Genomic DNA, 15,781 nt, shown 5'->3' on the forward strand with positions numbered 1-15,781 from the left:
AAATACAACTAAAAGACGGAACAGACATCACTCAGAACCACAGGAAAGCTGGTTGAGGGGAAATTCTACAACTAGAAGGACAGAGAAAAGCATACCAACACTCAGAGGAGGTGCAGTGCGGAAAATACAAAGGTGCGGAGGTGCGTGCTGAGCGGGCTGGTGGCTGAGGGCGTGGTTGTCTGTTTCAATCTGGAGGGAGTCTCAGGCTCTGAGCTCCAGTTCCAGGCGAGTCTCTGAGGACCCAGACTCAAACGGGAGAGGCAGGACTGTCTGGCATCGGTCAGAACTCGAGGGCAGCTTTCTCTCCGAGGTTTGCAGCGGTTGCTGGGACTCTGAGAGGCAGAGCCTCTGGGGACGGGACTGAGAGCAGCCATAACTGCTCGCTCCACTCTGCCCACCCTGTTGATCCCCTGGGACCTGCCCTGCCCAAGCCTTGCACAGAGGCATTTGCGGGATCGCCTTAGGCAAAGGCTGGATTAGCACCTCCCTAGAGGACAGAAGTTCTCCCACTGCAGACACAGCTGATTCTTATGGCCAGTTGGCCTGGAGGTCAAATCCCCCCCAGTATTACCTACAACAATCAAGGCTTAAATACAACAAGACTGCGCACAAAGACCACAAGGGGGTGCACCAAGAAAGCATAAAAAATACGGAGACAAAGAAACAGGACAAAAATGACAGAAATGGAGGATATAGAGTTCAAAACCACACATTTAAGGTCTCTCAAGAACTGTGTAGAAGCCGCCGATAAACTTAGTAAGGCCTTTGAAAAGACTGGTGAGACCGCCGATGAATACAGTGAGATCTTCAAGAAATCTAATGAGACCCTTGATGTTGTGATAAAGAACCAACTAGAAATTAAGCATACACTGACTGAAATAAAGAATATTATACAGACTCCCAACAGCAGACCAGAGGAGCGCAAGAATCAAGTCAAAGATTTGAAATACGAAGAAGCAAAAAACACCCAACCGGAAAAGCAAAATGAAAAAAGAATCCGAAAATACGAAGATAGTGTTAGGAGCCTCTGGGACAGCTTCAAGCGTACCAACATCCGAATTATAGGGGTGCCAGAAGATGAGAGAGAGAGCAAGATATTGAAAACCTATTTGAAGAAATAATGACAGAAAACTTTCCCGACCTGGTAAAAGAAATAGACTTACAAGTCCAGGAAGCGCAGAGAACCCCAAACAAAAGGAATCCAAAGAGGACCACACCAAGACACATCATAATTAAAATGCCAAGAGCAAAAGACAAAGAGAGAATCTTAAAAGCAGCAAGAGAAAGAAACTCAGTTACCTACAAGGGAGTACCCATATAAATGTCAGCTGATTTCTCAACAGAAACTTTGCAGGCCAGAAGCGAGTGGCAAGAAATATTCAAAGTGATGAATGCCAAGAACCTACAACCAAGATTACTTTATCCAGCAAAGCTATCATTCAGAATTGAAGGTCAGATAAAGAGCTTCACAGATAAGGAAAAGCTAAAGGAGTTCATCACCACCAAACCAGTATTATATGAAATGCTGAAAGGTATCCTTTAAGAAGAGGAAGAAGAAGAAAAAGGTAAAGACACAAATTATGAACAACAAATACACATCTATCAACAAGTGAATCTAAGAATCAAGTGAATAAATAATCTGATGAACAGAATGAACTGGTGATTATAATAGAATCAGGGGCATAGAAAGGGAATGGACTGACTATTCTTGGGTGGGAAAGGGGTGTGGGAGATGTGGGAAGAGACTGGACAAAAATCATGCACCTATGGATGAGGACAGTGGGTGGGGAGTGAGGGCGGAGTGTGGGGTGGGAACTGGGAGGAGGGGAGTTATGGGGGAAAAAAGAGGAACAAATGTAATAATCTGAACAATAAAGATTTAATAATAATAATAATAAAAGAATAGAAGTGGTTCTCAAATATCTCCCTTCAATACATCTCTCTGTGGCTTACTGGATAACATAATTTCACAAAAGGACCATCCACTAGAGTTCAACAGTTCTATCCCCACTACACAATAGCGCTTCTTTAGGCCTATACTTAGTAACAGAGGAAAATACTTAATAATCACAGTGAGAGTAGCAGCCACCAACTTATACGGTGCAATTGCCTGCTCAAAGCTTTAGAAACTACAAAGAGGAGAAGAAATCAAGATAACTGTCTCATGAGAATCTGGCTCCAGACACATCAAACAATATAGTGGCACTTGCTATTTTGACCCCTGAAAACAAGGTTGGAGAAAAGCTGACAATGCCCATGATTTGTCACTATGAGAAGGAAAATAATTTGATAGGTACAGGGCAGTTCCAATTTTATTATTTTCAATAAAAATTAAATATAGTACTACTTATTTTTATTTTATATACCTAAGATTTTTATATAACTACTAGAGGCTCGGTGAACGAAATTTGTGCACAGGGGGTGGGGGGGAGGGTCCCCTCAGCCCAGCCTGCACCCTCTCCAATCCGGGACCCCTCAGGGGATGTCTGACTGCCAGTTTAGGCCCAATCGGGCCTAAACTGGCAGTCAGACATCCCTCTCACAATCCTGGACCACTGTCCCCTAACCGCTCACCTGCCTGCCTGCTGGATCGCTCCTAACTGCCCCCCCTGCCAGCCTGATCATCCCTCACCACCTCTGCCTGCTGGCTTGATCGCCACTCACTGACCCCCCTGCTGGCCTGGTCGCCCCACACAGCCTGTTCATTCGTCCGTTCGGTTGTGATGGTCGCCTAAGCTTTTATGCTATACTAGAGGCCCAGTGCACAAAAATTTGTGCACTCGGGGGTGGGGGGTCCCTCAGCCCAGCCTGTCCCCTCTTGCAGTCTGGGACCCCTCAGGGGATGACTACCTGCTGGCTTAGGCCTGCTCCCTGGGGGACTGGGCCTAAGATGGCAATCAGACATCCCTCTGGCAGCCCAGCAGCCTTCAGGGGATGTCCACTTCCTAGCGGGGAGCAGGCCTAAGCTGCAGTCGGACATCCTTAGCGCTGCTGAGGAGGCAGGAGAGGCTCCCACCACCACCGCTGTACTGGCAGCCGTCAGCCTGGCTTGTGGCTGAGCAGAGCTCCCCCATGTAGGAGCGCAGTGACCACCAGAGGGTAGCTCCTGCATTGAGCGTCTGCCCTTGGTGGTCAGTGTGTGTCATAGTGACCAGTCATTCCCAGTCTTTCTGCTGTTAGAGTCAGTTTGCATATTACCCTTTTATTAAATAGGATAGAGGCCTGGTGCATGGGTGGGGGCCGGCTGGTTTGCCCTGAAGGGTGTCCCAGATCAGGGTGGGGATCCCGCTGGGGTGCCTGGCCAGTCTGGGTGAGGGGCTGAGGGCCATTTTCAGGCTGGCCAGTGACTGAAGCTCCCAGCCTCTCCTTGTTTTCTTTTTTTTTTTTTTTAATTCTGGGATTTATTTACCTTCTATAATTGAAACATTGTTGCTTTCGGGCTCAGAGCCGGGCGGCGGCTGGCGGGGAACCTTGGCTTCCTCCATCACTGTAGCAAGCAAGCCTCATGTTCGCTTCAGCTGCGTGGGTGCCAGCCTCCATCTTTGTTGGCAGTTAATTTGCATATCGCCCTGATTAGCCAATGGGAAGCGTAGCGGAGGTATGGTTAATTACCCTATTTGTCTTTTATTAGATAGGATAATAATAGGGATATGCTAATTAGCCTGGACATGCTAATTAGGCACAGCCAGATATGCTAATTAGTCAGGCCAGTATGCAAATTGACCATCACTCCAACACAAATAAGAAGAGAGGAATATGCTAATTAGACTCAATATGCTAATTAGTCAGGCCAGTATGCAAATTGACCATCACTCCAACACACAAGATGGCTGCCCCCATGTGGTCAAAGATGGCCACCACCAGATGGCTGCAGGGGAGGGCAGTTGTGGGCGATCAGGCCAGCAGGGGAGGGCAGTTGGGGGGGGATCAGGCCAGCAGGGGAGTGTAGCTGGGGGGACCCAAGCCTGCAGGGGTGGGCAATTGGGGGGGATCAGGCCTTCAGGGGAGGGCAGTTGGGGAGGATCAGGCCTGCAGGGGAGGGTAGATGGAGGGGACCCAAGCCTGCAGGGGTGGGCAGTTGGTGGGACCAGGCCAGCATGAGAGGGCAAATGTGGGGGACCAGACCTGCAGGGGAGGGCAGTTGGGGGCAATCAGGCCTGAAGGTGAGGGCAGTTAGGGGTGACTAGGCTGGCAGGGGAGGGCAGTTAGGGGCAATCAGGCCAGCAGGGGAGCAGTTAGGCATCAATCAGGCTGGGAGGGGAGTGGTTAGGGGATGATAAGGCTGGAAGGCAGAGCAGTTAGGGGCAATCAGGCAGGCAGGCAGGCAGGCGAGTGTTTGGGAACCAGCAGTCCTAGATTATGAGAGAGATGTCCCACTGCCCATTTAGGCCCGATCCCTCGAGGCATCCCAGATTGGAGAGGGTTCAGGTTTGGCTGAGGGACACACACACACACACACACACACACACACACACCTGTGCACGAATTTCGTGCACCGGGCCTCTAGTATAGATATATGAACGAATCAAGAAGAAATTCTTCCTCATAGTACTTTAGAACACTTTTAGATGGAGAGAAACTTTTTTTCAAATAAAATAGTAAATAAAAACTAAAATTTTAAAACATAAAAGTGGAACTTTATGTTATACTAAAGGCCCAATGCACAGATTCGTGCACTGGTGGGGTCCCTCTGCCTGGCCTATGCCCTCTCGCAACCTGGGACCCCTCATCCCACTCATTCTGGCTCCGCTGTGCCTGCTGCCTGCTGCCGTCGCTGTTCTGTAGTGCACTGCTGTGGAGGCGGAAGAGGCTTGCGCTGTAGCAGCTGTGCTCGCCAGCCGTGAGCCCGGCGTCTGGTGCCTCTCAGCTGAGCGGCGCTCCTGCTGTGGGAGTGCACTAACCACCAGGGGGCAGCTCCTACATTGAGCACCTGACTCCTGGTGGTCAGTGCGTGTCATAGCGACCGGTCGACTGGTCGTTCAGTCATTCGGTCATTCGGTCACTTAGGCTTTTATATATATAGATAGATTATTTCAACCATATTCTAAATGGAACTTCTAGTTGAAAAGCCAAACCCCATGCCCCAATCAGAAATTTCTATAATCTTAAAAAAGAAATCACTGCTTTATTATCTAACGTTATCCAAATTATTGATTAAATAATATAGTCCTGTACTTATTTTCATCCCCACATTCACATCCAGTCTGAGATCATGCCAATTAAATTTAATCTATGTTATCTCTTGGAGAGTCAAAAATCATTAAGATTATGGTACTGTACATATCTGCTCGACACATATGGATTTAATTGCCTTTTGTACCTCAATGGCACAGACATCTATAATATTTTAGTGCCTCCCAGTATTTCTGTCTGTACTGAATAAGTGGGCAAGAAGATCAAGCTCTGATACATTGCACTAGAGCAGCGGTTCTCAACCTGTGAGTCGCGACCCCTTTGGCGGTCGAACGACCCTTTCATAGGAGTCGCCTAAGACTATCCTGCTTATCAGATATTTACATTACGATTCATAACAGTAGCAACATTACAGTTATGAAGTAGCAACGAAAATAATTTTATGGTTGGGTCACAACATGAGGAACTGTATTTAAAGGGCCAGAAGGTTGAGAACCACTGCTAGAGGCAATATGGTAGGTACCCTTCCCTGTTAGGTCTTCACCCAGGGGATGACTTAACCAGAAGGATCTCTTAGTAATCAGCAGGGTAAGAGTGGGCAGCATGGGGGCTATGTTACTCAAAGGGACTCATTTAAAGGAAGGCTTTTTGTCATTAAACACCTTTCTCAAGAAGCAAACACCTGGGGATTTAGATAAAGGCAAGTGTTTCATGGTCCACAGGGGTAACTAACTGACTGACTATTGAGAAAAATAGCTTATGCCACTAGTTGAAGTAAAACCTCAAGCATTAAATGGAAGAGTACTAATTTTAATAAATCTTTCCAGTGTTTACATCCTACACTTTATAACCCCAAATCACTTCCATTTCTGTCTTGATTTACACTCTAAAAAGGCAGAGTGGAGAAGATTTACAAGTGAAGGAAAGGAACATTTGCATTCAGAATTTTCTTTCCTTCCAGGTTCCAAGGTTTAAGCTTAAATACCTCTGGCTAAAGAAAGAACATTCAGGCAGTTTCTCACCACCAGTTCAATACTGATATTTATTGTCTTGGAGAGAGTGATGGGGAATTCCAGGGTGAATGGAGAGAAGGGGTGTGTATCAAAGTTTCCAGAAGCCTTGACTTCCTACTGTAAGGAGAGGATAGGTCTGTACAAAGGGGAGAAGTATAGGTTTGAGCTAATCTTCTTTTCCACCTTGGATTCTGAGAAGGTGGAAAAAAGCCAAGGTTCTTTTGATTTTAGTCCTTTGTCTATCCAGGTAAGGGCAAGTTCAGTTATCTTAGAAAGATCCTGTTATTTCAAAGCAAGAATAAAAAATGTATGTATAAAATGGAAAACTGTTAAGAAGTTAAGCAGAAAAAAATCTCTTATTTTTTCTTTCAAAATGTGAGTTGTAGAGAAGAATGAGTATAGGAAAATAAAAATATAGTTTTAAAATAGCTATTTTATATTTTTTCAAATATATCCCAAATGAGAGAGACAGAGATTAAAGACATGAATAAATCAAATGAACTAAAGTAGAAACATGCCATGGTGGAAAGGGTATGGAACTTGGAACCAGAGAACCTGTTTTCTAGTTCTCCTCTGCCACTAAATCTTTGTGGCTTGCCTTATGAAGTGTCTTAACCTCCCTACTTCTCAGTCTCTACCTGCTGTAAAATGAGGGGCTTGTACTAAAGTTTTCAAAGTCCCTTCTAATTGTAGTAACTCAAAATGTGTAAAATAATATGGTAGATGGTATGGACTGAATTGTGCCTACCCCATCCCCAATTCACATGCTGAAGCCCTAACCCCCACTTCTCTATTTGGAGATAGGGCCTTTAAAGAAGTAAATAAGTTAAAACGTAGCTTTCAGGATAGGCCATAATCCAATCTGACTGCTGTCCTTATAAAAAGAGAAGATTAGGACACACAGAGATATACCAGGGATATAAACACAGAGAGAAAACTGTATGAAGAGATAGCAAGAAAGTGGTCATCTGCAAGTCAAGGAAAGAGGCCTCAAAAGATACCTTTATCTCAGACTCCCAGACTCTAAAACCGTGAGAAAAGAAACCGCTGTTATTTAAGCAAGCCAGTTTGTGGTATTTCATATGGCAGCCATAGCAAACTAATATACTGCATCATTTGAGTAAAAACTCAATTTATTTAAAAGGGAATGAACTTTTTTACATCTTAGCTAATGAATTGTACTCAAGATGATTTTTCTGGGGGTTCAAATTTCTTGGATCCTCATTTCAGAACTTGTAAGCTTCCCAAACTAGCCACAAAACAAATAATAATTGCTGTTGTGGAAAGTTGTAGCCTATAAAGCCTAATGTCAAGGGGATTAAAATCTTAGAGCACAATGAAGAGAAACCAAGGGTGGTGACTGTGGGGGCAGGGAGAGTGTGCAAAGTGAGGGAGTGGAGATGGAGATGACGTCGAGGGATAAATGGTGATGGGAAAATAAAATATAATAAAACATTGTGTCAAACCAACTAAACTGAAGGAATAAATATTAGATGATTTCTAGTATTCTTATATATTTCAATTGGTTCATACTAGCAGTATAATGTTATTAGAACTGGAAGATATTTTGTCCCTAGTATTATTAGAACAATAGTAGCTGGGGGTCAAAGAATGAATATGACATTTTTGTTAGTTCATGTCTAAAGGAGAAAGCATGACAGACACTTCTTTTTAAAAAAAATATTTTTATTGAATTTTTACAGAGAGGAAGGGAGAGGGATAGAGAGTTAGAAACATCGATCAGAGAGAAACATCGATCAGCTGCCTCCTGCACACCCCCTACCGGGGATGTGCCCACAACCAAGGTACATGCCCTTGACCGGAATTGAACCTGGGACCCTTCAGTCCGCAGGCCGACGCTCTATCCACTGAGCCAAACCAGTTAAGGTGACAGACACTTCTTTTCTGGGATTATTTAAAATTGATAGGTCAGAAATTTTTCCTATTAAAATAAACACTTCGTTAGCCGGCTGGCGTGGCTCAGTGGTTGAGCATTGACCTATGAACCAGATGGCCTAGATCACCAGTGTGGGGTGTGCAGGAGGCAGTCAATCAATGATTCTCTTTTATCATTGATGTTTCTATTTCTCTCTCCCTTCCTTTATGAATCAATAAAAATATATTTTAAAAAAAAACACACTTGGTCTCTGTCTGCATCTTTTTCATTTACTTTACTTATTGGTATGAAATAGAATGTAGTATTTGTTCATATCTAGCAAGACACCTTCACCTAAACCCATGCTGTTCAGGAGAAAAGGCATTTAAAAACTAAGTTAACTTTCCATATATTCACATTTGTAAGTATTTGTCCAAGAAGCACACATGTGGCTTATATTTGCAAATGGCGAAGTTAAACACTTTCTGAAAATGTAATATATACCTTCTAATACTTTGTAATGAAACAGTATATTACTAAGTTCATTATCATATTGCATTAATGAGAAATATGAAGCTTTAACAAACTTAAAGTTTAGGTTCTAAAGACCACTACATAAGCCCTGGCCAGTGTGGCTCAGGTGGTTGGACCATTGTCCCATACAGCAAAAGATTGCAGGTTCAATTCCCAGTCGGGCCCATACCCAGGTTATGGGTTGGATCCCCTGTCTGGGTGAGTACAGGAGGCAACCAATCTCTCTCACACTGATGTTTCTCTCCCCCTCTTCCTTCCTCTCTCTTTAAAATCAATAAAAAAGCATGTCCTCAAGTGAGAATTTAAATAAATAAATAAATAAATAAATAAATAAATAAATAAATAAAATAAAGACCACTACATAAGATTTTCTTTTGTCATTTTCTAACAATCCATATACCTCATGCAGTCACTTTGTGTGCTTTTTAAATTTTATTTTTTAATTACAGTTTACATTCAATATTATTTTATACTAGTTTCAGGTGTACAGCACAGTGGTTAGACAATTATATACTTTATAAAATGTTCCCCTGATATTTCTAGCACCTAACTGGCATCATATATAGTTATAATTGACTTATTTCCTATGCTGTACTTTATATCCCCATGATTATTTTGTAACTACCAATTTTTACTTCTTAATCCCTTCACCTTTCTCATTCAGCCCCCCTAACCTCCCTCCCCTATGGTAACTGTCATTCTATTCTCTGTATATGAATCTTTTTCTATTTTGTTTGTTTTAGACTCCACATATAAGTGAAATCAGTATGGTATTTCTCTTTCTTTGTCTGACTTATTTCACTTAGCATAATACCCTCTAGGTCCATTCATGCTGTCACAAGTGGTAATATTTCATGTTTTATGGCCAAGTCATATTCCATTGTATATATGTACCACATATTCTTTATCCAATCATCTATTGATGAACACTTAGGTTGCTTCCATATCTTGGCTATTGTAAATAACACTGCACTATACATGGGAATGCATATATCTTTTCAAATTAATGTTTTGGGTTTCTTTGCATATATAGCCAGAAGTGGAATTGCTGAGTCATAAGGTAGTTCCATTTCTAATTTTCTGAGGAATCTCCATACTATGTTCCACAGTGGTTGCTCCAATTTGCATTCCCACCAACAGTGCCAAGGGTTCCCTTTTCTTTACATCCTTGCCAAAACTTGTTGTTTGTTGATTTATTGATGGTAGCCATTCTAACAAGTGTGAGGAGATATCTCATTATAGTTTTAATTTTGTGCACTCACTTTGAATTAAAGAAAAGGGAAGAGGATGTCAAGATAAATAAATGAAGAAAGAATAGTTAACAAATGGTACTGTGGCAACTGCATATCCACATGCAAAAGAATAAAGTTGGATCCCTGTGCCATACCATAAACAAAAATTAACTCAAAGTAGATTATAAAGTAGATCATAGAGACCTAAATTAAAGTGCTAAAACAATAAAACTTCTAAGAAAACAGAAATAAATCTTCATGACCTTCAGCTAGGAAATGGATTTTTAGGTATAATACTAAAAGCACAAGCTACAAAAACAAAATATAGATAAATTAAACTTCATCAGAAGTAAAAATTTTTTGTATTTTAAGGTAAAATGAAAAAATGGGAGAAAATATTTACAGTCATATATTTGACAGGGGACTTGTATACAAAGAACATAAAGAAGTCTTAAAATCAATAAAAAAGACCAAAAAAAAAAAAAAAACTGGGCAAAGGATTTGAATAGCTGTTTCTCCAAAGAATATATACAAATAAGCAATAAAGGACATAAACAAGCTGAACATAACTAATCATTAGGGAAATACAAATCAAAACTACGAGATACCACTGTTCACAATAGTCAAAAGGTGGAGATAATCCAAATGCCCTTCAACCAATGAATGGATAAACAAATGTGGAACATTCATACACTACATTACTGTTTGCCAATAAAATAGAATAAAGTTTTGAGCTATAATATGACCTGGGTAAACCTTGAAGATATTATGCTAAGTCAAAGAAGCCAATCACAAAAGACAATATTTTATATGATTCCATTTTTATATGAAATATCCAGAATAGGCAAATCTATAGAGACAGAAAGTAGGTTAATGTTTGCCTAGGGTTTAGGGAGGTGTGGGAATGTGGAATAACAACTAACAGCTAGCTATAACTCACTTGTTGGGGAGATGAGAATATTTTAAAATTAGATTATGGTAATAGTTGCACAACTCAGCGAATATACTAAAAACCTATGAACTGTACACCTTAAATAGGTGAATTATATGGTAAGTGAATTATTTTCCATTTTAAAAGAGCTAAGAAGAGAAAGTGAAATAGTTCATGTAAATATCCCTCAATTTACTAGTGTTTTTTTTTTAACTTATTCTGTTTCAAATGTTAAGTATACTAGCAAAGGCCAACTAAATATCTTAGAACAAATGTCACTTTGCATTTAGTTACTTCTTGCTATAGCTACTAATATCTTTATTACTAGATCTAAAATACTTATTTTGACACTATAAGTTCTGTGATCAATGTACATTGAAGTAAAATAAATATGAAGAGGTCATAATTATTTAAGGTTAGCCAAGCACAGCACAGAAATAATATTCTTTAATAGAAGTAGTTCTATTTACTTTAGCATTACCTGTAGCAACAATTTAAATATTTAATTGCTATGTGCAATAGTAAACATAGAGATGACTGTCCCCTTTTAAGATGATGATTGTTTGTTGAGCTCTATTGTCTTACACACAAGGTCTGCAATCAAATATTGATTGTGAGATGCAAACACATACCCACACTTAGGAAGGTAAACAACCCATTATCAAGAGACAGAACAATTAATAGAACCAGGGTCTGATGTGGAAACTTAAAACAACCAAAGTTAATATGTCAAAGACAGTACTAAAAAGGTGGACAACATGAAAATACATATATATGGGCAATTTCAGCAAAGAGACTTAAACTACAAGAAAGAATGGGTATGCTATTAAAAAACAGTAACATACATGTCCTTTACTATGTTGAGGTAAATTCCTTCTATAACTCTCATTTGGTTGAGAGGTTTTATTATGAAAGTGTGTTGAAATTTATCCAATGCTTTTCCCACACCTATTGAAATGATCATGTGATTTTTATCCTTTATTCTATTAGTGTGTGGTGTATCACATTAATTGATTTGTGTATATTGAATCATCTTTTCTGTCCAGGCATAAATCCTACTTGGTCATAGTGTATGATACTTTTGAAGTGCTATTGAATTTGCTTTCCTAGCATTTTGTTGAGGATTTTTGCATTTTTGTTCATCAGGATATTGGCTTATAGTTTCCTTTTCTTCTAGTGTCTTTGTCCAGCATTGGTCCCAGGATAAAGCTGGCCTCATAAATTCCCCCCAATGGGGATCGAGCCCGCAACCTGGGCATGTGCCCTGACCGGAAATCGAACCAGTGACCTCTTGGTTCCTGGGTCGACGCTCAACCACTGAGCCACACCCGGCTAGGCTTATTGGAAGATTTAGATTATTGATTTAATCTCCTTAATCATTATTGGTTTGTTCAGATTTTTTATTTCTCCATGATTCAGTTTGGTAGGTTGTATCTAGAAATTTTTCAATTTCTTTAAGGTATCCAATTTGTTGGCATATAACTGTTCATAGCAGTCACTCACAATATTTTGTATTTCTGTGGCATCAGTTGCAATGTCTCTTCTTTCAGTTTTTATTTTGTTTATGTCTTCTTTCCCTTTTTCTTATTTAGACTAGCAAAGGGCTTGTTTTTCATTTCAAAAGAACTGAGTTTTATTGATGTTTTTCTAATATATTTCTATTTTGTATTTAATTTATCTAATCTTTATTTACTTGCTTCTGCTAACTTTGGGATTCCTTTTTTTTTCTTTTTCTAGTTTCTTGAGATGTAAAGTTACTTTGCTTATTTAACATCTTTCTTAATGTAGGCATTCATTAACTTCCACTTAGTACTGCTTTTGCTATATCCCATAAGTTTTGGTATGTTGTGATTTCCTTTTCATTTGTCTCAATAAATCATAATAAAGGCCATATAAGAAAAACCCAAAGCTAACATGATACTCAGTGGTGAAAACTTAAAGTACTTATTTTAAGATCAGGAACAAAGCAAAGATGCCCACTCTCATCATTTATATTAAACACTGTACTTGAAGTTCTAGCCAAAGATATTAGGCAAGAAAATAAAAATAAGTAAAAGGTATCAAGATTGGAAAGGAAGAAGTAAAATTATCTGATTTCAGATGACATGATCAGGTATGTAGAAAACTTCAAAGAATCCACAAAAAATCTGTTATATAACATAAATGAATTCAATAAAGTTACAGGATACAAAATGAACATATAAAAATCAGTTACTTTGCTACAGACTTATGAGCTAACTGAAAAGGAAATTATGAAAACAGTCCCATTTACAATAGTAAAAAAAATAATAAAACACTTAGGAATAAACTTAAATAAGGAGGTGAAAGATTTCTATGGCTGAAAACTATAAAACATTGATGAAAATTAAAGAAAGCACAAATAAATGGAAAGTTATCCCATGTTTATAGATTGGAAGACTTATTATAAATGTCTATTTTAGTGCAATTACAGATTCAATGCAATAAATATCAAGATCACAAAGGCAATTTTTTGTACTGAAATAGAAAAACAAAACAAAACAATTCATATGGAACTATAAGGAGCTTGAATAGCCAAAGTAATTTTGATAAGGAAGAACAATGATGACATCATCATACTTCCTCATTTCAAAATATATTACAAAGCTATAGTAATTTAAATAGTATAGTATTACCCAAAACAACAAAACCCAGCAATACAGACTAATGGAATAGAACAGAAAGCTCAGAAATAAACCCATGCATATATGGCCAACTCATCTTTGACAAAGGTGTTGAGAATGTACAATTGGGAAAGGATACTCTCTTCAACAAATGGTACTGGAAAAACTGGCTATCCACGTCCATCATATACAAAAATCAACTCAAAATAGATTAAAGACTTAAATGTAAGACCTGAAATTGTAAAACTTAAAAGAAAACACAGGGACAAAGCTTCATAATATTAGCCTAAAGCAGCAATTTTCAACGTTTTCCATCTCATGGCAAACCTAAACTAATTACTTTCCTTTTCATGGTGCAGGGCAGCAAGATGGCTGTGAAAATTTCCAAGAAGAGGAAGCTTGTTGCTGATGGCATCTTCAAAGCTGAACTGAACAAGTTTCTCACTCAGGAGCTGGCTGAAGATGGCTACTCTGGAGTTGAGATCCAAGTTACACCAACCAAGACAGAAATTATTATTTGGGCCACCCGGATGCAGAATGTTCTTGGTGAAACAGGCCAACAATTTTGGGAACTGACTGCCATGGTTCAGAAGAGGTTTGGTAACCCTGAGGGCAGTGTAGATTTTTATGATGAAACTGTGGCCACAAAAGGTCTACTAGTATGTGCCACTGCCCAGGCAGAATCTCTGCATTACAAACTTCTAGGAGGCCTTGCTATGTTGTGGGCCTTCTATAGCATGCTGCAGTTCATCATGGAGAGTAGGGCCAAAGGCTGCAAGGTCATAGTGTCTGGGAAACACTGAGGACAGAGAGCTAAATCCATGAAGTTTGTTAATGGTCTGATGGGGACCCTGTTAATTACTATATTGACACTGCCGTAAACCATGTGCTGCTCAGGCAGTGTGTGCTGGGCATCAAAATGAAGACCATGCTTCCTTGGGACCCAAATAGTAAGAGAGGCCCTAAGTAGCTCCTGCCTGACCATGTGAGCACTGTGGAACCCAAACATGAGATACGGCCCACCCCCATCTCAGAACAGAGGGGTGAGAATCTAGAGCAGCCATGGGCAAACTACGGCCAGCGGGCCGGATCCGGCCCGTTTGAAATGAATAAAACAAAAAAAAAACAAAAACAAAAACAAAAGACCGTACCCTTTTATGTAATGATGTTTACTTTGAATTTATATTAGTTCACACAAACACTCCATCCATGCTTTTGTTCCGGCCCTCCGGTCCAGTTTAAGAACCCATTGTGGCCCTCGAGTCAAAAAGTTTGCCCACCCCTGATCTAGAGCATCCTGCCATGCCCCAGCCAGTAACCACTGCATAACAGGGTCTCCTTCGCAGCTGGATCTGGAGTCTGCATGTTGTTCTATAAAGACCTTTAATAAAAATATTTTTAAAAGAAAAATAAAAAGCGCAATAAAAAATTACTAAAATTCTGCAGCACACCAAAACATATATCTTTTGCCAACATGACAAAAAATATAGGGATAGTTTTGATTGATTTACTGAAAAAAATAATAATAGTAATTACCTACCCAAAGTGACTGTTAAAAAAAATGAGGTGTGTATACTTGTATGAAAGGATATCTTGTATCAAGCATTAACTAATTAGATGCAACCTTATTATATGACCTATATATTTACAGTTCAAGACAGGGCATTCATATCAGATTACTACTGTTGTGTTGGTTGTTGTCACTATTTTATTTGGCAATCTAAGGGAAAAGAGGTCAGTGCCCCTGACTAAACAGTCAGTCATTGCACGTTTTAAAGATTCTTGCAGCACACTGGGTGAAAATAGCTGGTCAAAAGCAATGCTTTCTTGGATTTGACATCAAAAGCACAAGCATCTCTAGCAAAAATAGACAAATGAGACTACATCAAGCTAAATGCTTTCTGCACAGGAAAGGAAACTAACAGAGTGAAAAGCAACCTACAAAATGAGAGAAGGTATTTGCAAATCGTATCTATATCCTATATAATAAAAGAGAAACATGCAAATTAGCCATCCCTCTACTATGCTCAAGCCACGCCCACAAGCCAATGAGGAGTGAGTATGCAAATTAACCCAACAAAGATGGTGGGTAATTTGCATACACAGAGCAGAGTGGGAGAGCCAGCAGCTTGGGGGGACATGGCTCCCTTGGTCACTCCCTCGGTTGCTCCCTTGGGGGGGACGTGGCTTCCTTGGTCACCGGATGGAGAGCAGAGCAGGAGAGCCAGAGGCTTGGGGGGAGATGGCTCCCTTGGTCGGGGAAAACCCAGAGCAAGGGGAACACTAGGAATTCTGGGAATAGTAGTTTTGGTGGCAGCCTCAGGACTGGAAGTGGAAGCCCAGAGTGCGGGGAGCACCAGGAACGCTGGGAATCACAGTTCTGATGGCAGCATCAGGACTGGAAGTGGAAGCCCAGAGTG

At 40.2% G+C, this 15,781-nt stretch overlaps 1 protein-coding gene and 1 pseudogene across 6 annotated transcripts in view; one reads left to right on the forward strand and one right to left on the reverse strand.

Annotated features, from left to right (window-relative positions):
* Window positions 1-15,781, reverse strand: part of EDA (ectodysplasin A) — a 555,180-nt gene that overhangs the window by 194,173 nt on the left and 345,226 nt on the right. The gene's annotated exons all lie outside the window — the stretch shown is intronic.
* LOC118654249 lies at window positions 13,721-15,291 on the forward strand (annotated as a pseudogene).

Source organism: Myotis myotis, unplaced genomic scaffold (assembly GCF_014108235.1).
Source record: "Myotis myotis isolate mMyoMyo1 unplaced genomic scaffold, mMyoMyo1.p scaffold_m19_p_4, whole genome shotgun sequence".
In the NCBI taxonomy this organism is placed as follows: domain Eukaryota; kingdom Metazoa; phylum Chordata; class Mammalia; order Chiroptera; family Vespertilionidae; genus Myotis; species Myotis myotis.